Source organism: Lutra lutra, chromosome 8, assembly GCF_902655055.1.
Source record: "Lutra lutra chromosome 8, mLutLut1.2, whole genome shotgun sequence".
Taxonomy (NCBI): Eukaryota; Metazoa; Chordata; class Mammalia; order Carnivora; family Mustelidae; genus Lutra; species Lutra lutra.
The window spans coordinates 79782461-79805416 of NC_062285.1; the positions used below are offsets into that span (position 1 = coordinate 79782461).

The 22956-nt window shown below is 40.7% G+C and overlaps 1 long non-coding RNA gene across 1 annotated transcript in view; it reads left to right on the forward strand.

The window, feature by feature from the left end:
• The first annotated feature begins 222 nt into the window (after positions 1–222).
• LOC125106084 (uncharacterized) overlaps positions 223–22956 on the forward strand; it is a 95899-nt gene continuing 73165 nt past the window's right edge. The window contains exons 1-2 of the long non-coding RNA XR_007129217.1: positions 223–322; positions 13695–13809. This is a non-coding gene — a long non-coding RNA (uncharacterized LOC125106084). The remainder of the gene's footprint in view (positions 323–13694; positions 13810–22956) is intronic.

A 22956-nucleotide genomic window follows, 5' to 3' on the forward strand; every position in this document is an offset into this window, starting at 1 on the left:
AGGGCCTGTCCCCACACAGCCCTGGAGACACCTGCTGCGCCATATTGTCCAAACTGGAACACACGGTACCAGCAGTGTTACAGGAGGCCAGTGACGTGGGGGAGCAGGGATCAGAGGCTCCGTCAGGATCCGAAAACACGCTGGTGGGACCTGCCATGGGCTGTTGCATCCTTTTTGTGCATGGATGGAGGAAGCTCTGCACAGGGCTGAATCATTGGGGTGCCACCACCCTGACCATGTGCACTGCACTGCTGCTGCTGCTTTTCTCCTGGAAAACTGTGAAGCAGAATGAAATTTGGCTGTCAAGAGAGTCCCTGTTCAGGTACGATTCAATGGAGAAAAGCAAATCTCTTCCCATGTATTTCTTTGTTGACATATCAGCTTCTAAACAAATGGGGTAATGTGGTCATGGTAATATTTATTAATCAAGAAAATCTCCAAGAAGAAGACATAATTTATTTGAGGTCTTAACTTTAGTTTTTTTCAAAGTCTATTATATGAACATGGGCTGATTTTAATGTGACTTTAGAAGAGAAGACTCATGGGAGGATTTCCATCTGTGAATTCAGATGGAAACAATATTAAAGATGACCTGGACTGTAAACTCAGCTATAAACAAAAAGAAACTGATAAGCCTAATTTCATTGTTCTGTCAAGCAATGGGCAAAGGCATCCACACAGAAAGAAGAAATAAAAGTGCAGTACATTTTTAAAAGAATATTCCTGTGATCTGTCATCTAGTTGCTTTGCAAGGAAGTAAAAGCCTTTTTCATGTTCTGATAAGTTTTTATGTGGCAGAAGTTGTTTCTAAATATAACGATGTTAATACATAGCCTTATACTTGTAGTAAAATATAAACACACCTCCCACCTTGTGCTGAGGGTCCCAAAGGTTTCTGCTCCACCCCTTCTCCAGCTCTATGGACCTTCAGGTGGCTTCTGCTTGTATCTCAACATCATTTTTAATAACCCTAATTCCAATAGTCTGCCGGTATATACCCAGTCCAGTCATTTACTCCTGCTGAATTAGTTGTCTATCCTCATTAAGATTGAATTGGCCAATTCTATCTGACTGGTGCCTCTTGCTTCCCTTCTCAGTTAAATCCCCAGTGGTCAGTCATTTTAGGTATGTACCCATTATCCCATCTATCACCCCTTTCCTCTCTCCCTTGACTTTTCTTCTGCTTTATTTGCTAATCCTCAGCTTTGAGAATAATCTTTTCCCTACTCCTTAGATACAGGCTGTATGTGGTGACTTCCTTCTAAAGAGTACTGTAGGGAAAGGGAGGGAAGAGTAACTGTACAATAGAGAGACCTGACAAACATGACCTCATCTGCCGGACAAGGTCAACATCAACATTCATAAATTATTTGCTGATAGTCCATGCTCTTGATATAGTGAGATAAAAACAATGCTTTACCTGTGTGGTCTTCCTCCCCAAACCCCATAACCCCACTCTTAACCACAAGAAAAACAAGACACATATCCATCCTACCGAAACAAAACAAAACAAGAATCCTCTGATCTACATTCCTTCTCCTGAAGAAAAGCCACAAGGTTTGCTAGCTAATATCTTAAAAATGGACTGCTACCCACAACTTTGGTCTCTTTGTCCTCAGCCAAGTCATGACAGAAACTTGCTCACTTCTAGCCGATGGTTCATGATATGTCCCTGCTTCCTAGTTCTCACTGCAGAGTTCTCATTCCCCAACGCCTCCCTCTGTGAATGACCTTAATTCCTCCCACAGTTTGGTTGTGAGAATAGATGAAATGAAGCATATGTGGTGCTTATCGTCTTCAAGTCGTTCCCAGGGGCCAGCCTCACTCTGCTGGCAAGATGGCAGTCATATGGAATGAGCATCCACAGCATATTCTCTGATTCACAAGCTCTGCACTCTCTTCCTCCTTCCTTGCTGTCTAAGAGAAAGAGTTGTGTCTGTTATTCACTGTGTAAAATGTCATTGGATTATTTCTGAAAGGGCAGTTTTTTAATTACTCACGCAATACGTGACAAAATTAATTCATATGTGCAATTTTTAAAATTTTTAATTCCAGTATAGTTAACATACAGTGTTATATTAGTTTCAGGTGTATAATATAGTGATTCAACTCTTCCACCATCACCCAGTGCTCATCAGAACAAGTGCCCTCCTTCATTCCTATCATCTATTTAACCCGTCTCCCCAACCACCTCCCCTCTAGTTACCATCAGTTTGTTCTCTATAGTTAAATCTGGGTGGGGGGGGATCTGTTTCTTGGTTTCTTTCTTTCTCTCTCTCTCTTCTTGTGTTCATTTGTTTTGTTTCTTAAATTCCACATAAGAGTGAAATTATATGGTATTTGTCTTTCTCTGACTTATTTCACTTAGCATAATATACTCTAGTTCCATCCACATTGTTGCAAATGGCAAGATTCAGTCTTTTTTATGGCAAATAATAAGTATTATATTTATATATTATTATATAAATATATATTATATATTTATTATTATTTATTTATAATAATTATTTATTATATATAATAATATAAAAATATTTATTTATATTTATATAATATATATTATATATTTATATATTATTATATTTATATACTATATATATAGTATATATAGCTATAAACACAGGGATGCATGTATTCATTTGAATTAATGTTTTCATATTTTGAGGGTAAATATCCAGTAATGTGTTTACTTAGATCATAGGGTAGCTCTATTTTTAACCATTTGAGAAAACTCCCTACTGTTTTCCAGAGTGGCTGTACCAGGTTGCAGTCCCACTAGCAGTGTAAGAGGGTTTCCCTTTCTCTGTACCCTCCCTAACTCTTGTTGTTTCTTATAGCTTTTATTCTAGCCATTCTGACAGGTGTGAAGTGGTATCTCACTATGGTTGTGATTTGCATTTGCCTGATGCCAAGTGATGTGGAGCACTTTTTCATGTGTCTTGTTGGCCATTTGGATGTGTTCTTCGGACAAATGTCTGTTCATGTCCCCTGCCCATTTTTAAACTGGATTGTTTGTCTTGGGGGTGTTGAGTTGTATAGGCTCTTTCTAGATTTTGGATACCAACTCTTTATCAGATATGTCATTTGCAAATAACTTCTCTCATTTCATAGGTTGCCTTTTAGTTTTATTGATTGTTTCCTTTGCTGTGCAGAAGCGTTTTATTTTAATGTAGTCCCAATAGTTTATTTTTGCTTTTATCTCCCTTGCCTGAGGAAACACAGCTAGAAAAATGTTGCTATGGCCAATATCAGAGACCTCCCTGCCTGTGCTTTCTTCTAGGATTTTTATGGTTTCAGGCCTCACATTTAGGTTTTAATCTATTTTGAATTTATTTTTGTGTGTGGTATAAGACAGTGGTCCAGTTTCATTCTTTTGCATGTAGCTGTCCAGTTTTCCCAACACCATTTGTTGAAGAGACCGTCTTTCTACCACTGGATATTCTTTCCTGCTTTGTCAAAGTTTAACTGACCATGTAATTGTGGATTTATTTCTGAATTTTCCATTTTATACCATTACTTATGTGTCTGTTTTTGTGCCAAGACCATACTTCTTTGATTATTGCAGCTTTGTAATATAACTTGAAGTTTGGAATTGTGATACCTCCCACTTTGCTCTTCTTTTTCAAGACTGCTTTGGCTATTCAGGGCCATAAGGGCAAATTTTGAAGAATAAAATTTTATTAGTAATTCCAGTTCCACATGTCTCATTAGCTCATTCCAGTCATTCCAGTCTCATTGGTTTGTCTCTCACCAGCTGCCACTGAAAAGAGATTTTGATTCAACAAACCTTAGACAAGAAAAAAAAGAAAAAAAACAATTCTTAAAGTCTGAACCTTTCTGTGGCAAACTGCTCTGCCACGCCAGGATTTACATAATCCCATGAGCACTGTCAGTCTATACTGCAGTGGGTGTGCCTTAGTGGCAAGTTAACAAAAGCTGACTTTGGATAACTTAAATAAGAATAACATATTGCAAGAGTGGGAAAAGCTTACAGAATTAAAGGGAACATTGGGGAAGCTGACATGTAACAGACAAGAAATGAGAGACTATGGCCTGAATCTTGTCCCCCTAAGTCCACCTCAGAATGCAATTGAATTCGGGCCTTTAAACAGATGATTAAGTTGAAATGAAGACATTGTGGGGAGGGGGTCCTAATCCAATTTGACTAGTGTCCTAAGAAGAAGAGATTGGGACACACAGAGAGACACCAGGGATGCACGCACTGAGGAAAGACCATTTCGGGACCAAGTGAGAAGGTGGCTATCTGCAAGCCTAGGAGAGAGACCACAGAGGAAACCAAACCTACCAACATCTTGACCATGGACTTCTAACTTCCAAAATCATAAAACAATAGATTTCTGTTGTTTAAATCACCCCGTCCGTGGTATTTGTTATGGAAGCCCTAGAAAAACAAATACAGGGGCTTGACACAAGCTCTGAGAACCATTGGGGGAAAAAATGAATTAATTCCCACCATTTTTGTCCTGCCTCACATCAGAGTGCTGATAGAGAGAGAATCCCAATAGTTGACCTTGAATTAGTCATGGAGCTTCCTCTCCCAAGTTAGCGAGATGACTGCTTGTCCAAAGGAAACTCCAAGGATGACTCCTTTGTATTCCATGATAAAGAGAGCAGAGAACCTTAAGTCTCACCAAGACTGCACACGGTAGGCAAAGAGGGAATCCCCCAGTAGGAAATCCAGGTGTGGCTAAGAAGGAGAATAGATTCTGGGATACCCCAAAAATAACAAATATTCTTTGTAGTCTGCTTCTGATAAACCATTTTATTTTATTTTATTTTTGAGAGAAAGGGAGAGCATGCATGAGCTGGTGGGGAGAGAGGCAGAGGGAGAGGGAAAGAGAGAATCTTAATCACGGCTCGGCATGGAGACACTGAGATCATGACCTGAACCAAAATCTGGAGTCTGACACTTAACCAAGTGAGCCACCCAAGGGTACCTCTGACAAACCATTTTAAAACAAACTCATCTGAGGGGCACCTGGGTGGCTCAGTTGGTTAAGCATCTACCTTTTGCTCCAGGTCCTTTTTCCTCTCCCTCTGCCCCTCTCCCCTCCCCCTTGTTCATTCACGCATATGCATGCTCACTCCCTCTCTAATAAATAAAATCTTTGAAAAAAATAAAAAATAAACTCATTTTGAAACTTGACCATTTTACTTTTTTGATAAAAAATTAAAATTCAGTTTGGCACATCTACCTTCTGGCTTTTTCAATAATCAGAATAATAAAGCACGGGGTGGGGTCTATGAAATTAACCTTTGCTTCTCTTAGATTTCATTCCATCGCCATTATACCGGTCTACCATAAGCATCATTACCACGTTTCAGTGTCATAGGACTGAAACCTTAATCTATAGGATCTAATGTTATCTGCAGGTAGGTAGTGCCAGAATTGAGTTAAATTGTAGGACACCCAGCTGGTGTCCAAGAATTGCTGGGTGGTATAGGGAAAACCCCACATGTGTTGGAACTGGTGTTGGAATTATATTATCTAGCCATTCTGTCTTCCATTTCTTCATCTGTAAATTGGGTGGCATGAGGACAAAATGAGACAGAACACATAAACAGCGGAAAGAGAAGGGCACCTGATAAAGCAATACGAGCTATTAGTATCATTTCACCTTGACATCAGCACAGCCACTGCACTGTACTAAGCTGGGCCTCCAAGGGAGCCTCTCTTTGGGACCTGCCCTGAGCTTCAAAGGGATAAGTAAATCCCTAATTAGCCAATATGGACAAAACCCATACTGGCCTACGTCATTGATTTCATTTACTTGCCTGTCAAAGGCCTAACTGCTAATTTCAACATGACCTCTTTCAGAAAATCGGTAGAATCACCAACAGTTTGGGTGAAGATGTTTTGACAAAGGCCCTGCTTCAGTTTTGTCCTCGGTTCCAAATTAAACCCATTTGACTGTTCCTAGGATATATGGCCTCACCAAAGCCTCTCTAATGATGTGGCGTAGTTCTGCTTGACAGAGCCAGAAGCCGCTTTATAGAATACCTTATGATAGGCCTTCATCTTAGAGAAAATCCTAATTCTGGTCAAGTTCCAGTCTCTAAAATGAGCTGCTTTTGCACAAAAGAGATCCCACTGTCTAATGCATGTTCAAGATGACAGTTCCCCCAGCAGTTTTCGTGGGCGAGAACCTTACATACAAGAAGCACAAGAACCCAGCACTGTTTCATGACATCGCTAATGAGGGCTTCCATTTACTGGGATACTGTGCCCAGTCGTTCACACATTTTAACTCAGTCTTTATAATCTCATTTTACACTGAGAATCTGAGGCTCGGTGAGAGCGAGAAATCTACACAAATTAAACTGGCACAGCAAGCAATAGGAGAGCCAGGATTTGAGCACAGATTTGACGGAAATGCCAAAGAACTCACAAACTATTGTATTTATGTTTTCTAACCTAAACTAGGCCCAGTGTGAGCAAAGAGAAATGTTCATAATCATGCTGCAAGGATTTTTCTTTAATTTCTATAAGCAAGAAACCATCTGCTTGCCTAACCGGGGGACAGTGAGGACTATACTTCTTCACCTGGGTAGAGTTATTGCCTATGCTACCTTACACTTGTTCAGATTAAAACAGTCACTGAAACAAATAAAAAGCAAAAATAAATAAAAATAAAAGAGTCGCTGAGGGGCATCTGGGTATCTCAGTTGGTTAAGCACTTGACTTCAGCTCAAATCAAGATCCCAGAGTCCTTGGGATCAAGGCTGGCGTCAGGCTCCCTGCTTAATGGAGAGTCTGCTTCTCCCTCTCCCTCTGTCCCTCCCCCTGCTTGTGCTCGCTCGCTCTCTCTCTCTCTCACTTGCTTTCTCTAATAAATAAATATTTAAGGAAAAAACATTTACTGAGATAACTTCCAAACAGATCAATTTTTCCTCCAGATTCTTCCAAATACCAAGAAAGACACAAAATGAAATGTCTTCTTCAAAGTCCAGTTGGTGGACTCTCTGGAACTTGCTTAGGAGTGTCCATGGACCAAAGGTTAGGAATCATGGTATCCATCAGGAGGAGGGACCAGGATTAGGGCCAGATGGACGGCCATATAAAACACCCAGTTGTCCACCTGCTCAGAGAAAGTTGATTAGCTCCTGAGGGGACTTATCTTACCATAATTTAAGGACAAAAATGGGAACACTTCAGACCAGGGGGAGCAAATTATAGCTTTTGGGTCTGATCCAGTCCTCCACCAGTATTTGTGTGAGTTTTATGGTACTTAGCCACACCCACTTGTTTTTGTATTCTCTGTGGCTGCTTTCAGGCTACAAGGGCAGAGCTGGAGCCACAGAGAGCATATGGTCTGCAGAGCCAAAAAATATTCACTGTCTAACCCTTTATAGAAGTTTTCCAACGCCTAGCCAAAACTAGATTCTCCCTCCACTAGAAGCACGTTCCTCTGTGTCATTCAACTCTGAATTCCTGAGCCACAAAAAGCAGAGACCCCCTCCTGCAGTGAACATAAACTCTGAGTGTGAAATCCTAATGCTGCTGGTTTCCCTGTAGTGATTTTCAGTTTCACATCGCACGTTGGGTCAACCTCAGGACTGATTTTGATCGTGGACAGGAGATAAACGCAATGGCTAAGAGCCTAAAGCTTTGTTCAAATTCCTACTCAGCCACTTCCTAGCTTTGTGATCTTGGAAAACTAACAATCTCAGGGCGCCTGGGTAGTTTAGAGAGGTAAGAGTCCAACTCTTGATTTCACTGAGGTTATGATCTCAGAGTCTTGAGATCAAGCCCCAGGTCAAGCGCCATGCTCAGTAGGTGGTCTGCTTGAGATTCTCTCTCCCTCTGCCCCTCCCCCTGCTCTTGTGCTCTTTCATTCTCTCTCTCTCCCAAATAAATAAATAAAATCTTTAAAAGTCGGGGCACCTGGGTGGCTGGGGCGCCTGGGTGGCTCAGTGGGTTAAGCCTCTGCCTTCGGCTCAGGTCATGATCCCAGGGTCCTGGGATCGAGCCCCGCATTGGGCTCTCTGCTCAGCGGGGAACCTGCTTCCCTTCCTCTCTCTGCCTGCCTCTCTGCCTATTTGTGATCTCTGTCTGTCAAATAAATAAATAAAAATGTTAAAAAAAAAAAAGTAATAACCTCTCTGTGTTTCCAATTCCTCTTAAAATGAAGATGACAATAATACTCCCTGGCTGATAGGTGAAAGAATGAAATGCGTGAGTCCAACCCAAATGTTATGCTTAGCCTAGAGCTTAATTTATAGTAAGTATCTTATAAGAACTAGCTTTTAGACATGTATATTTTGTTGAAACTAGGAGTCAGGTCAAAGGAGGGTCCAAAAATTTAAAGAGAAATGAATTGTCCCTTTCTGCTCCTCCTGGCCACTGGCTGAACATTACTTTTTTCTTTCTTAATTTCTGTTTGCTTTCTTGACTAGAATTTGAAGATGTCCTCCTGTTCTGCTGTCCAGTAATGTCAAAAGAATAACTTAGTATTCTTAAAACTTAAAGATACAATTGACAGAACTTGTTTTTCTGCCACTTTTATAGTTCTGCAACAAAGTGGTGTAAGACATGGGACTTTAGGTTAGATTAGATCTAAATTGAAGAGAGGGCTTTAATTGAAATCTTGACATGCTGTAATGATAATAACAATTTTGGATCTACTAAAATAATTTATGACCTTTACATTTGCTTGTGGAGAAAATATGCCAATAATGGCATTTTTCAATTAAAACCTTAGAAGTCCTAACCTAGAGCCCCAAGAAAGCAAACACAAAAGCCTGACTCTGGAGAGTAGAAGAATCTCAAAAGTTACAGATACATAGGATGCTTTTCATTTATCCATAAATTTATCCATTTATTCCATTTATTTTTATTTTCTTTTTGCTCATTGTAAAATGAAAGAAGGGAAATATGACAGGGGAGCTTACAGTAGGATACAATCAGAAAGCAGTGTGTTTTTGGGATTTGAGTTACCCTGCCCACCCCTGCTTAACTATTATGAATATTATTCTTTCCTCTTGCCATCACATAATAATGCTCTGGTTTTCTCACACTTCCTCAGGACTATTTGTGTTTTCATTGTCTGAAACATAAATTAGAGTGACTGTGTTAACTGAGCTAGAAACAGAGGTTCAATAGAAACAAAAATGCTTAAATGCAGTAAGATGATGATGATCTTCTAGCCTAAGATGTCTTTGCAACCTACATCTTACCAAGCACTCTTACATTTAGATGGAATTTTTTCTAGGTAGAAATCAGAATTTTTTTAAACCATTACTACCACTGTCACGCAGATCCAGCTCCCGCTCCAGTGACTTGATTCCTAATTTGTTCCGGGAACCGTAACTATTTTTAAGTTATAACAGCAATGCTAGCTAACTCAGATATGTCAAAAATCAGCAAAGCCACCATTTGTAAGTTCAGCATTGGCTGCTCTCGGGAGCTCTGCTTTCCCCCGCACTGGTCTCTCCCTTCCACGTTCCCTTTCAGTTCCCACTTCTCTGAGATTTTCTCAACCTCCCAGTTAGTATATTCTAAATGCAGCAGTGTTGGCTGAGTTCTTAAGTGCAAAGGAGCCCTTATGTGCAAAAATGTCAATCAATTTCCAATAAATGTTTGCATTGTCCAAATACATTTCCCCAGTAGGCTCCACCACTTGGTATGAAATTTCCCTGTATACCTTACCTTTACATTAAGTATTATATTAGTTTCCTAGGGCTGCAGTAAAATTACGCTAAATGTGATAGCTAAAAACCACAAAAATGTTTTCTCTCACAGTTTTGGAGGCCAGAAGTCTGAAATCAAGGCATCAGCAGGGTTGATTCTTTCTGGAGGTTCTGATGGACAATCGATTCCATGCCTTTTCCTAGCTTCTGGTGGCCACTCGGATCCTTGGTGTTCATTGGTTTGCGGCTGCATCTCTCCATATTCACCTCCAGCTTCACATGGCCTCCTCTGTCTCTTCTCTTACTCTTACAAGGACACTGTCATTGGATTAAGACTCACTCAGATAATCCAAGCCTCATTTCAAGATAACCTAATTACACCTACAAAGACTCTTTTTTCCAAATAAGGCCACATTCCCAATGGGCATATCTTTTGAGGGGCCACCAACCAACCCACTACAAATATGAAATTACACCAGGTTATCTTGATGGGGTACGACTGCCCAGAAACTAGACTATCAACAGTAACTTCTTCTTCTAGCCATTCCCAGCTTCCCATTTGAATTTTCACCTCCCATCCAATCAGTAAGATGTCTAGGCAATTTTTTCCCAAACAGAACATTGCCACTCCTAAAGTGAAGGAGAAGGAACTGAACCAAAGTACCAGGTTGAAAACCCAGTTTTGACATTTACCAGCTGTGTTACGCTAGGCAAGTTACTCAACCTCGCTGTTTACCGGCTTCCCATCCATAATTTCTGATGATAAGATTATAAAGACTAAAGGAATTAATAGAAGTAAAGTGCTTAGAACAGTATCTAGCACATAGTAGGCATTCATGAATGCTACCTGCTATTCTTATTCAGATTACTTTATCACTGACTTTAAAAAAAAAATTTTAAGGGTTTTATTTATTTATTTGAGAGAGGAGGGGTGGTGCAGAGGGAGAAGGACAAGCAGACTCCCTGCTTAGCAGGGAACCCAGCTTGGGGCTCAGTCCCAGGGCCCTGATATCTTGACCCAAGCCAAAGTCAGACACTTAACCAACTAAACTACCCAGGCGCCCCACTTTATCACCGACTTTAAAGTCCAAGTTTAAGTTTAATAAGAAATAAAAAAACATAAATACTGCTATGAACTTTTTGAGAAAAAAAATCAACAAAATCATTTTCAGAATTCCCAAATGTTCTATAGTGTTAACTCTTGTGTTTTATTTAAGAACTCTAAAGTTGGGGCCTGGGTGGCTCAGTGGGTTAAAGCCTCTGTCTTTGGCTCAGATCATGATCCCAGGGTCCGGATATCAAGCCCCGCATTGGGCTCTCTGCTCAGCAGGGAGCCTGCTTCCTCCTCTCTCTCTGCCTGCCTCTCTGCCTACTTGTGATCTCTGTCTGTCAAGTAAATAAATAAAATTAAAAAAAAAAAAAACTCTAAAGTGAACTAAGGGGGCGCCTGGGTGTCTCAGTGGGCTAAGCCTCTGCCTTCAGCTCCGGTCATGATCCCAGGATCCTGGGATCGAGCCCCACATCGGACTCTCTGCTCAGCAGGGAGCCTGCTTCTCCTTCTCTCTCTGCCTGCTGCTCTGTCTACTTGTGATCTCTCTCTCTCTGTGTCAAATAAATAAATAAAATCTTAAAAAAAATAAAGTGAACTAAGTATAACTATAGTTAGAGCTATAAAGTGAACACTAACAATCAAAACTTTCAAATTGAATGAGGTGCTAAAAAGAAGTTTAGAAGATGAAAAATTTATGTCCTTATTAAAGTATGATATGGCTTATTAACAAATACAAACTTTAAAAACAATAGCATTCATTTCTCTATTGTGTTTTTCATACATGAAAATTAAAAGAAAGAGCAATGTTCTATCAGTGCCACAAAAGGTAGAAGTAAATAAGAATACCAATTAGTTGAAAGTAGTCTTCATGAAAAATGTTTCTTAGGTAAAAATCAGGGATTTGGGGAGATGAAGTAATGCTCATGCATTCTCAGGAAGTTGCATTAAAAAAGGGACAGGAAGGGAGCGGGGTGGGGAGAACTGGCCCAGTATACAAGATTGTCCTCTAAGGAATCATCTGTCACCAAGTCTTGTCATTTCTGTTTCCTGAACGTTTCCTGAATCCTTTGTCTTCTCTCTATACCCAGTGCTGTGGTTCTGGCTCTTAGCTCTCTCTCTCTCTTCCCTGACTGCAACAACTTCCAGAGAAACTCTTCCAAAATGTTACATAGTTGCTCTCACTTCTTTGTATAGAACATTCTACTCACTTCCATTGTGCTTCAAATAAAACCCAATGTCTCTGATGTGATCCCTAAACCCTTCAACGACCCCCTACTCCCAGACTCAGCTCTAGGATCCAGCCACCCTGGTTTTCTTGCAGTTTCTCAAAAGCCCCATGCTCTCTTCTTTCTAGGTCCTTTGTTTAGGGATTCTGCCCCATCTCAGATCCCCAATCTGGTCTAGAAGTTAACTTCTGTCATTCTCAAAGACTCAGAGGTCACTGCCCTCTGGGAGATCTCCTTGACCCCCATGTTTGAGATAAACCTCCTTTTCTCTGCTCCCATGGCACCCCACTGTAACACATTTTGTACTTGCCCATATTCCCTTGCCTCCTATAAGCTCCCCAAGGACTGGGAGGCTGACTGTCCCCGGTACCAGGCACAGTGCTTGGCATACAGTGGGCCCCGTGTACATACTGAATTACTCAGATTTTCAAATGCTTGAAAATTAATTTTTCCAGAACCTTCTCACTTCTGGAATGTCCCCCCTCTTAATAATTCTGCTCTGGTTTGTACAGATCTTCATCTTTCCTTTCCTCTTATTCACTTGGACTCCACCATTTGCCCTGTTGGCCCAGCCAGGCATGTGATAATTATTTCAAACAAGCCCAACTTTATTACCCACCATTACTGAGTTATTAAGGAACTTTTTGAGTCCCATTGCACACCCCAGGTCTGGAATGTCTTTTCCTTCCAAAAGGGACCATTGATCGGTGCACGCAAAGGAGCAATGACTTTGCAGGCTGGGAGAGAGCGGGATAGAGTTTCACACAGCTTCATGGTTTCCCACACTGAAGGAAACCAGAATGGTGGGAAATAATAAAGGGAAAGAAGGTGGAGAATAAATGGACACCTCACATTATGATTCATTTCATGCTTTGTCGAGAAGGTTGTGGTTATGGGTTAGTCTCCTTTTAGGAAAACCATTTAATCTTGTTGTTACTTCTCATGCTCACAAAGATCACCTGCGTCTACTTCCTCAACTCTCCACGACTGAAGAGGCTGTCCTTTCAGAAGGGTAGGCATCAAGGGAAGGAAGGGTCTTCCTAATTCCAGGCTCCTCCCACAGGGGTGAGTGCCTATAATCACCCTCTGCAGGGTCTAGCCTCACTGGGGTGTAGCTCGGGTCCTTTCCCCGTGCACCCACGGCACCCATGCTGGGAAAGCCGGACTGGCTTGCTAAGTGAGTTTCACGCCTCCCTTGTTATGTGCTTGGCCTCCAGCCTGCAACGGGGCCCAGCAGTGCTCGGAGATGCCCCAGGTGAAATGTCCTGCCCGGGCTCCAGGTGTGTCTCTAGCAGCACAAGCCTTTATGTTTTCGTGCGGGGGCGCATTTTGTTCACGTGCAGGTAAAGACCTTGCTCAGATGTGCACACCTGCCTCCTTCGCCATTTTCCATAGAGGCATGTACTAGTAGCTCAGATAACTCACAGATTTTGAAGGCCCTGATTTAAATAGAAAAAAAAATTTTCAAATACAAATTCATGAGTAAAACGTATAGGAAACTGACAACATTCTTAAGCACTACTCTTTACTGCTTTTTTTTTTATTGTAATTTAATTTTTTATTTTTTTCAGCATAACAGTATTCATTATTTTTGCACCACACCCAGTGCTCCATGCAATCCGTGCCCTCTACAATACCCACCACCTGGTGCCCCCAACCTCCCACCCCCCACCCCTTCAAAATTCTCAGATCGTTTTTCAGAGTCCATAGTCTCTCATGGTTCACCTCCCCTCTTTACTGCTTTTTAAAAAATGTTTTAATTGTAGGTCTGGAGTTAAGACTCTGCCCCACAATGCCAAGGTTCACTGTAACTATGCCAGTTTCCTGAAGGACCAGTGTCGGAACCAGAAAGCGATCCACCAACTGCAGAACTGCCCTCAGGTAAGCCCCCACAGACTGTCCGCCACGCTGCTTCTCAGGCCCTTGTTCATTCACTCGACCTCCCAGTATGCGCTGCCGGGGTGGGGCTTGACATCCCCTTCGGGGTGGTAAGGATCCCGGACTCTCCGTCTTTTGGCTCAGCGTTCAAGTCTGTTGTGAATGTGGTAATTCTGCCTCACTTCTAATTCTTAGTGTTTTTCTGCAAAAGTTTCCATTGCTACTCACTACTCAATGAAGTGACGTTCGGTTGAACACACACGGAGGCAAACAGGAGTTGGTTGTCAAAAATACACTCCCAGATTCTCTGAACATGTATTTCAATGAATTATTAATGGAAAATCTAGGTCTTTCACTACTTGAAGATCTTTATGTCATCGTTCGAAAGCAATTAAGATGCCCTACCATGTGACATTGATTAAGAGTAAAATGAGAAGAGACTTTATTGCCATGTTTGGAATTTAAGGGTTTTTAGAACATGTATGTATTTATATTTTCCGCGGGTACAGAGTTCTGATGCTCTCCTCACACCTTTCATCAGGATGCAATAAATCAAATATGCTTATAGCTGTGGCTTTACTTCATTCTTAGGAAAAGCCCATTGCTGTGGGGCTCTCAGACACTCTGTTTCTCAATGATGACTTCTCATGGTGGCCATCTCTCAAGATTTCAGTAAAGAATATATTTGACCTTCAACATGTGGAGATTTGACATATAAAATACATGAAGAGTACAATCAAGCTGAATTCTCTCCTCTATTACATACCATGAGAATCATAGAAGGCTTTTCAGCAGGATTCTGGACCCCACAGATTGGCCACAGTTGATTGAGTTCTCCAGTTCAGTTCCACTCTTAAAGATGCCTGAAGCATATATACTTATAGGTGTATATAATAGAATTATGTAGTTAATTTACAATACTGAGGCTCTATTTTCTAAAGTTCCTACCAGGATGTTTTCAAAGCTTGGTTTTAAAAAATTATCATTCTTACAGTCACTGGAATTGTTTAAAATTATTCTTTGGGACAGTATTCTGCACCAGTGAATTATTCATCAGTTAGTTATTATTCAGCACGACTGACAACTTAGAACAATACACAGAAAATTCATTACCATGAGCTTTCCTAAGGATCACAAAAAGCAGAAATTTCAAAGGGAAAGTCAAAAGAGCCTCATTTTTGTACGGAGGAATAGAAGACATGTGGAAAGCCTTATTAAGTAGTCATATTCTTTTGCTGGGAGGAGGTTTAGCAGAAGTTTATAGCTATGTCTTACATTGGTAGAATTATGTTGATTTTTATATTCTTAAAATGCTATGCCTTGGCAATCAAAACATCATTTAAACTTTAAGGGTATATTCTGGTTGAACAGTGAACTAACATTTAACAATTTTCCATAGCCTTCTTGTGGGGAAAAAATGAGCATGCTAAGTTTACCTGAAAAAATATAGGATGAAAGGAAATTCTTTAGGTTTTTTATTTTTCTTTCTTAAAACCTATTTCTGCCAGGAAAACAAGGCAGATATTAGGTCACTTGGACATAAAGTGAGTGTGATTCACTGACGGTTCGTTTTAAAGGATTATAGTAGGCATGGGACACCTTGAACTTCTCTCCAGTAAAAATAAAAATAAATGTTGCTCTATTAGCTGTGCTTCTGTGAGACACATTATCTCTTGAGAGATGGAAAACAATTAAAGCTACAAACAGACCACACAGTGATTGATGAAATATTTGATCCTCTCAGACCAGGCTCAAAACTCTGACCGGTTTGAAAGTACCCTCCTTATTATCTGGAAGTTCCTGTTGTGAATTTTCATCAGATGTTGGCATCTTTTGAAATTATTACAATTTATGTAAGTGTTGCTGAGGGAGGAATTCCTTTCCCTTCCAAGTGCCTATCCTAATTCACCACTTCAGTGTATTTAATATTTTCCACATCTGCTCACAGCAAACAATAGAATAGGGAAATGTAGGGTAAAGTATCCGAAGTCACTTCCAACAGTCACATACGCAGCTATAATGCCTATGCAGATTCCAAGAGCAATAACGAAGTTAGTCACCTGAACTGCATTTATTGTGAGCTAATTACTTTTTGGCTAGCTTGAATTTCTCAAACTAGCCTAATATTAAACTGACAATTATATATAACATGACCATTCTGCTTCTTTTAAATTTTTATTCTATTTTTGCATTATTAAAGAACTACCTTTTCTCCCTTCCCTCTGGTCATGGTCCATTTAAATATATTTGTATAAGATGGGAAAACTTCCCCTGGAAAAATACTACATTTAAAATTATAGTTTCAGGGATGCCTGGGTGGCTCAGTAGGTTAAAGCCTCTACCTTCAGCTCAAGTCATGATCCCAGGGTCCTGGGATTGAGCCCCACAGTGAGACCCACATCGGGCTCTCTGCTCAGCAGGGAGCTTGCTTCCCTCCACCCGCCCCCCCCCCCCCATCTGGCCTCTCTGCCTACTTGTGATCTCTCTCTCTGTCATATAAATAAATAAAATCTTAAAAAAAAATAAAATTATAGTTTCAGTTTAAAACCTAAAAAAAAAAAAGTCAAAACACTCAGTGCAAACATGAATGTTAGCTTTGATTTGCTGAGTGGGGCAACTCTCCTGTTTATACCTCTTCCAGGTTCCATAAAGTTTGGGATTCCAAATGCTGGAGAATCAGAACACCACTGGTAGATCTGCCATGGGCTTCCAAAAGTTTTCTGACCACTGGTCTACCCTGGGGAAGGTTTCTGCCATCCCACCTCACGCGGTGGGAGAGACCACCCCTTATCTCAGTTCTCCCTGCACAAGCACTGACACAAAGTGCCTCACCCAATAAATCCAAAAGGAGACACAGTGACGCAGTCTGGATAAGGTGCAGAAAATGCCCTTCCATGAGCTTCTCACTGGCCAATAGCTGATTAATTTTAATTGTTAATCTAAAGTGGAGATTCATAAAACAAATAATATTTAACTTTTAACATTTTATTTTAACCTAAAACATGCATGTGTACCTTTGCTCATATTTTAAAGTCTGGCCCAGGTGTTTTAATAAGAGCTAAATCGGTATCAACACCTAATCACACAGTGATTCCAGATTTTTTAGGAACTTCAAATTTTTAGTCTTTCCAGAGTACATACCTCCTTGGTTTTCATAGAAATGACAGCTTCTTTCACACTCAGATTTTTCCCATTCCTACAATGCTTTACTAAATTATGCAATTACAATTTAAAAAATGCAACAGAAGAGACTTGGGAATAAACACTAACTGACTCTTAGAGATCAACACCTCAGTCATTATGAGCAAAGGCTACAGGTGCACTAAGGCGGGGTGGTGGTGAGTTGAGGGGAAGGGCTCACGCTTCTCCGAGCGCTTATCAGGGCCTCACTTAGTAAAATCACAAAAGGACTGGAGAAGGGCTGCTGACCTTGTGACTCTGATGTGGAGATTATTTACAGTGGAATATATCTAAACTGGTAAAAAAAAAAAAAAAAAAAAAAAAAAAACAACCACCACCATAGTTTCTTCTATTGTTCAGACTGCTAGATAACAATTACTGGTTCTTTTCAGCTGGCTCTCAAAACCTGGCATCTAGGAATGCAAAATAAGGTATGCTGTTGCCTAGGGAGTCAGGCTGGCCTCGCCAATGTCACTAGAATACTGCCCCACGTGCCTCCAGACATTTGTTCTCCTGGCTGTCCTTCCTACCTCTCCACTCCCATAATGCCCCTGTGCCCCCCTCCCCCCCCCTCAAAGACTTGCTGATGTGCCCCAGGTGTCTGGATTATCAATGCAGGATTTAATCCAGATGAGAGAAGGCTAAGATCCTCAGTCCCCCAGACATCCACTTTCTTCTTCACATGTACAATTTCGACACAAAACAACAGAAAATTAAGTCAGACTGGTTTTCTCCTCCAATGTTTTGGTCAGCCAGGAGATACATTACCCCACTCTGGGTGGGAAACTTGAGTGTGGCCTGGCAGCCTTGAAAGGCCTAGAAGGGCCTTGATGTTCCTAATATGCCTACCATTGATATTTTAAGCAGTACTTCTGAAAGGAAAGAAAACTGTGCAAATGGGATTATGATTCCCCATCATGTTGTTTAACATTCTTATTACTAAAAAGGAAAGACTAGGCTTTTAATAATTCTGTACAAAACAAAACTGAAAATGAAAACTCTGTCCCACTTTTTAACTTGCTTAAATGTTATAAAGGAAAGGACTGAACTTTTTTTTTTGTTAAAATTCATTTAATCATAGAGATTTTCTACAGTACTGCCCATTAACATAGTACTTAATCATCTTTCCTATGTAGACAGTTGGAACTCCTCAGGAAAATTACATAAGACTTGAATGTATATTTTTTCAATTAGAAAAACAATTATTTAAAAAAAAGAATTAAGTAGGTGAATAGTAAAGAAACATCATTAGAACTGTCCTGAAATATAAGAAAAGCTAATTGCAGGTGCAAAATAACCTACTTTTTGAGGGTATCCTAAGTGTATTCAATAAGATTATTATATTACATTTCTTATGAAAAGTGTGTCCAGGGGTGCCTGGGTGGCTCAGTGGGTTAAAGCCTCTGCCTTCGGCTCAGGTCATGATCCCAGGGTCCTGGGATCAAGCCCCACATCGGGCTCTCTGCTCAGCAGGGAGCCTGCTTCCTTCTCTCTCTCTGCCTGCCTCTCTGCCTACTTGTGATCTCTGTCTGTCAAATAAATAAATAAATAAAATCTTAAAAAAAAAAAGTGTGTCCAAAAAACACGTGGGGTTTGAAAATTGTAAGACTTAGGACCCATGGAGTAGGAAAACATACCACCTTTTTTTACACAGCTAATTTTGAATGAAGTTTAAAATAACTCACAACTACAGATGGCCTCAGATGCCAACTGGCATATGTTTCTGGAAGGAATAAAATTCCAGCACTTGTTGCTTGGATTTAACACATGAAGTTTCCTCCTTTGGAGGGGGGTTATTAATATATTGGTGTCACATTTAGAGACCTGAATTTCCCTTGGGATAGCTCATTTGGAAGCTTAGCATTATTTTTGTATCTGCTGATGAAATTACATTCTCACTATACATGTTGTGTTAAGTTTGGCCATCTTGATCATTAAATTTAAGAAGTATTAGTTTATTTTTAAAAATAAGCTGGAGTTCTTTTAGTCACATAGTGGTCACATGCATAGATACATCTTAAATCAAAACTATCGTCTTCATTTGAATCAACTCTAAATGTGCTTAGATGTTGATCTACTCATAATTGTATTTATAACAGCTTTGTGTGTGATTTGCCCTTGAGGCTATCACGCTGCTCATATTTCTGTAAAACTTATTTTTCTGAACTAGTTTTAAAAGAACAAGGCACAGTTCCGGATAGCTTTTCTAACTGCACAGAGCTGTCTGTGGCTTTTGTGTAGGGTCCTAAGATTCCCTGCCTCCTCTCCTTTGCTCTGGATCTTCTCTTTCCATGGCCTTTTTGGTCCCTGTGGTGACAAGCTTTGCCTCTACTCGCAGCATTGTCTCCTCAGGGTGGGGCCCTGTCCTAGGAAAGTTAGTGGTGGGGCCTCCTGGGACATCACTGCTGCAGCCCCTTTTTACTTGTAGAGATGGAATTGCATTGGATGTTGAGTCCCACAAAGAGAGATGGAAAAATATTTGGCTTGGTGTTTCTGAGGATCACCTGTTTTGGAGGATGAGGAAGGCACTCCCAACAAAGAACATTGCTGCGCTCATCCCTCACACCCATGAGCACAAAGAGTGGTAGAAACAGATGGATGCCCAAAGATGCGAGTTCTCACTCTGTTAGTGATGAAGAAATCACAGAGGATCGTTTCACTGAAGGGAGCAAGTCCAGAGTTCTTTGGTGAGGGGCAGGGAATGGGGGGTGTGGGAGATGAGAATGCCGTGGGAGAAATGGAGAGCTGGATGTTTCAGCCTACCATGGGTTCGTGAGACTTCTGGAGACCACTGAGTCAACTCAGAGGTTCTGCACCATGGACTCCTTCAATCTCTACATGAAAGGCCTAAGGACCCTAAAACAAGCTGGCTATTAAAAGAGCAGGCTCAGAAAAGAAACAAGCACAGTTGTTAGAATGTAGCTGGTGTGGCCCTGACAACTTAGACACAAATGACTTCAGTGGTTCCTCAATAGCCTAGTGAAATGTGCTCTTGGCTCTTGGCTTTCACAGGGAAAGAAACTGAGGCACAGACACAGACCCAACCCACATAATTGGAAAGTGTCGCAGGCATAAAGGAGCCCAGGGCTTCTCATGCCCACACCAGTTCTCTTTCCATTTCACCAAAGCAGCTTCCCATCCATCCTGCTCCCAGAACAAGAAAAGGTTAGATTATATTCTCAACATTCTGTTTACAGGAGCAGAGAAGTAGGGTAGTGCTTTAAAAAAAATAGATAGATAGATATTAGCAAAATGTCCTACTTTCTGGCATTTCCAAGGTTAAGCCTCAATTATTAGCATAGTCATCTCTTTAGAGGACTCAGTTTCAGACTCTTCATCCTTGGTTTTACTTTAAATCCCGTTGGTGAATAAGCAGAAGAGAGCTTGTCTCGATCATCCTTGTTATACCAAAAGCTGAGTTCCTGTTAGCTTGACTGATTATTCCTTTTTCGGGCATAAATGAGGAACTTGGCACAGAGCAGGGGTAAGACTGACCTGAAACTGAGTTTATGTGGGGTAGTTTTGAGTCCTGAAAAATCCAGAATTTAGGGGTGATTTTTAAAAATATTTCTCTCTTTGATTTATTTTTCTCACCAGAGAATAGAAAATAAATAGTTGACCTTACACATACTTAATCTTCAATACATAAAATCTGGGAATGGAAATCAAGCAAGTAAATCTGGGTGTGTACACACAGAAAGGAAATTACAAACTAGAGCACGTGATGCCATTTTACTGGAACTGAGGGATTACTTTCAAGTCACTTGAACAATGAAAAATTGATGGCATCCAGAACAATTTAACAGACTGTGCCAACTATAAAGGCAATTCTTAAAGTAAAAAGTAAATCTCATCTTTTAGTTGTATAAATTTCACCCATTGCTAATGTCTGTATGACATGGTGTATAATCCTTTCTCTCTTCGTGAGATTCAGGCCTCTAGAACTTTGGTGAAAGATAGAGCTTAAAGGGCACCTGGGTGGCTCAGTCTGTTGGGTGTCTGCCTTCAGCTGGGGTCATGTTCCCAGGGTCCTGGGATTGAGTCCTGTGCCCCTCCCTGCTGCTGCTTATGTGCTCAATCTCTCTCTCTCTCTCTCTCACACACACAGACATGCTCCGTCTCATGCTCTCTCTCATTCTTAAAAAAAAAAAGAGCTTAAAAATAGTTGAGCATATTTTAATTTCTTTAACATTGTACTTTTATAAAACACCAGGTGAACTGAATCTTGTTCGTTTATTGCATGTTATCAGTTTTGATAGGCTTTCAATTATGCCATAGTTTTTAGAGATGTTCATTTTGTGTGACAGGATGCAAATTTTTCCAGTTGAAGAAGTAATCTTAGTGACCTGGGTTATTTAGAAATATTTCACTTCTGTTTAAGTACTTCTTGCCAAAATAATATAGTTCAGTGGGCCAGTCAAGGGGAAAAAGCAGCAGTTATTTCACATTAGTCAACTGGCAACAGCATATTTATATACGGCACATGCTACGTGACTGTTGAGCCAAATGACCATCGCTCAAAGGTCTCTAGTCACTGTTGTACTGAAAACTGAGTCATTGCTCAGGTGATGTGGGAAAACAAATATTTTTATCAAAAATATATGTCTCAAAAAAATAAAAGAAATATATGCCTCTTTTTTTTTTATTAAATTTTTTTTTTATTTTTTCAGCATAACAGTATTCATTATTTTTGCACCACACCCAGTGCTCCATGCAATCTGTGCCCTCTACAATACCCACCACCTGGTGCCCCCAACCTCCCACCCCCCACCCCTTCAAAATTCTCAGATCGTTTTTCAGAGTCCATAGTCTCTCATGGTTCACCTCCCCTTCCAATTTCCCTCAACTCCCTTCTCCTCTCCATCTCCCCTTGTCCTCCATGCTATTTGTTATGCTCCACAAATAAGTGAAACCATATGATAATTGACTCTCTCTGCTTGACTTATTTCACTCAGCATAATCTCTTCCAGTCCCGTCCATGTTGCTACAAAACTTGGGTATTCATCCATCCTTTCTTTTTTCTTTTTCTTTTTTTTTTTTTTTACAGCTTTATAAACATATATTTTTATCCCCAGGGGTACAGGTCTGCGAATCGCCAGGTTTACACACTTCACAGCACTCACCATAGCACATACCCTCCCCAATATCCATAACCCCTCCCCCCTCTCCCAACCCCCTCCCCCCATCAACCCTCAGTTTGTTTTGTGAGATTAAGAGTCACTTATGGTTTGTCTCCCTCCCAATCCCATCTTGTTTCATTTACTCTTCTCCTACCCCCTCAACCCCCCATGTTGCATCTCCTCTCCCTCATATCAGGGAGATCATATGATAGTTGTCTTTCTCCGATTGACTTATTTCGCTAAGCATGATACCCTCTAGTTCCATCCACGTCGTCGCAAATGGCAAGATTTCATTTCTTTTGATGGCTGCATACTATTCCATTGTGTATATATACCACATCTTCTTTATCCATTCGTCTGTAGATGGACATCTAGGTTCTTTCCATAGTTTGGCTATTGTAGACATTGCTGCTATAAACATTCGGGTGCACGTGCCCCTTCGGATCACTACGTTTGTATCTTTAGGGTAAATACCCAGGAGTGCAATTGCTGGGTCATAGGGTAGTTCTATTTTCAACATTTTGAGGAACCTCCATGCTGTTTTCCAGAGTGGTTGCACCAGCTTGCATTCCCACCAACAGTGTAGGAGGGTTCCCCTTTCTCCGCATCCTCGCCAGCATCTGTCATTTCCTGACTTGTTAATTTTAGCCATTCTGACTGGCGTGAGGTGATATCTCATGGTGGTTTTGATTTGTATTTCCCTGATGCCGAGTGATGTGGAGCACTTTTTCATGTGTCTGTTGGCCATCTGGATGTCTTCTTTGCAGAAATGTCTGTTCATGTCCTCTGCCCATTTCTTGATTGGATTATTTGTTCTTTGGGTGTTGAGTTTGCTAAGTTCTTTATAGAT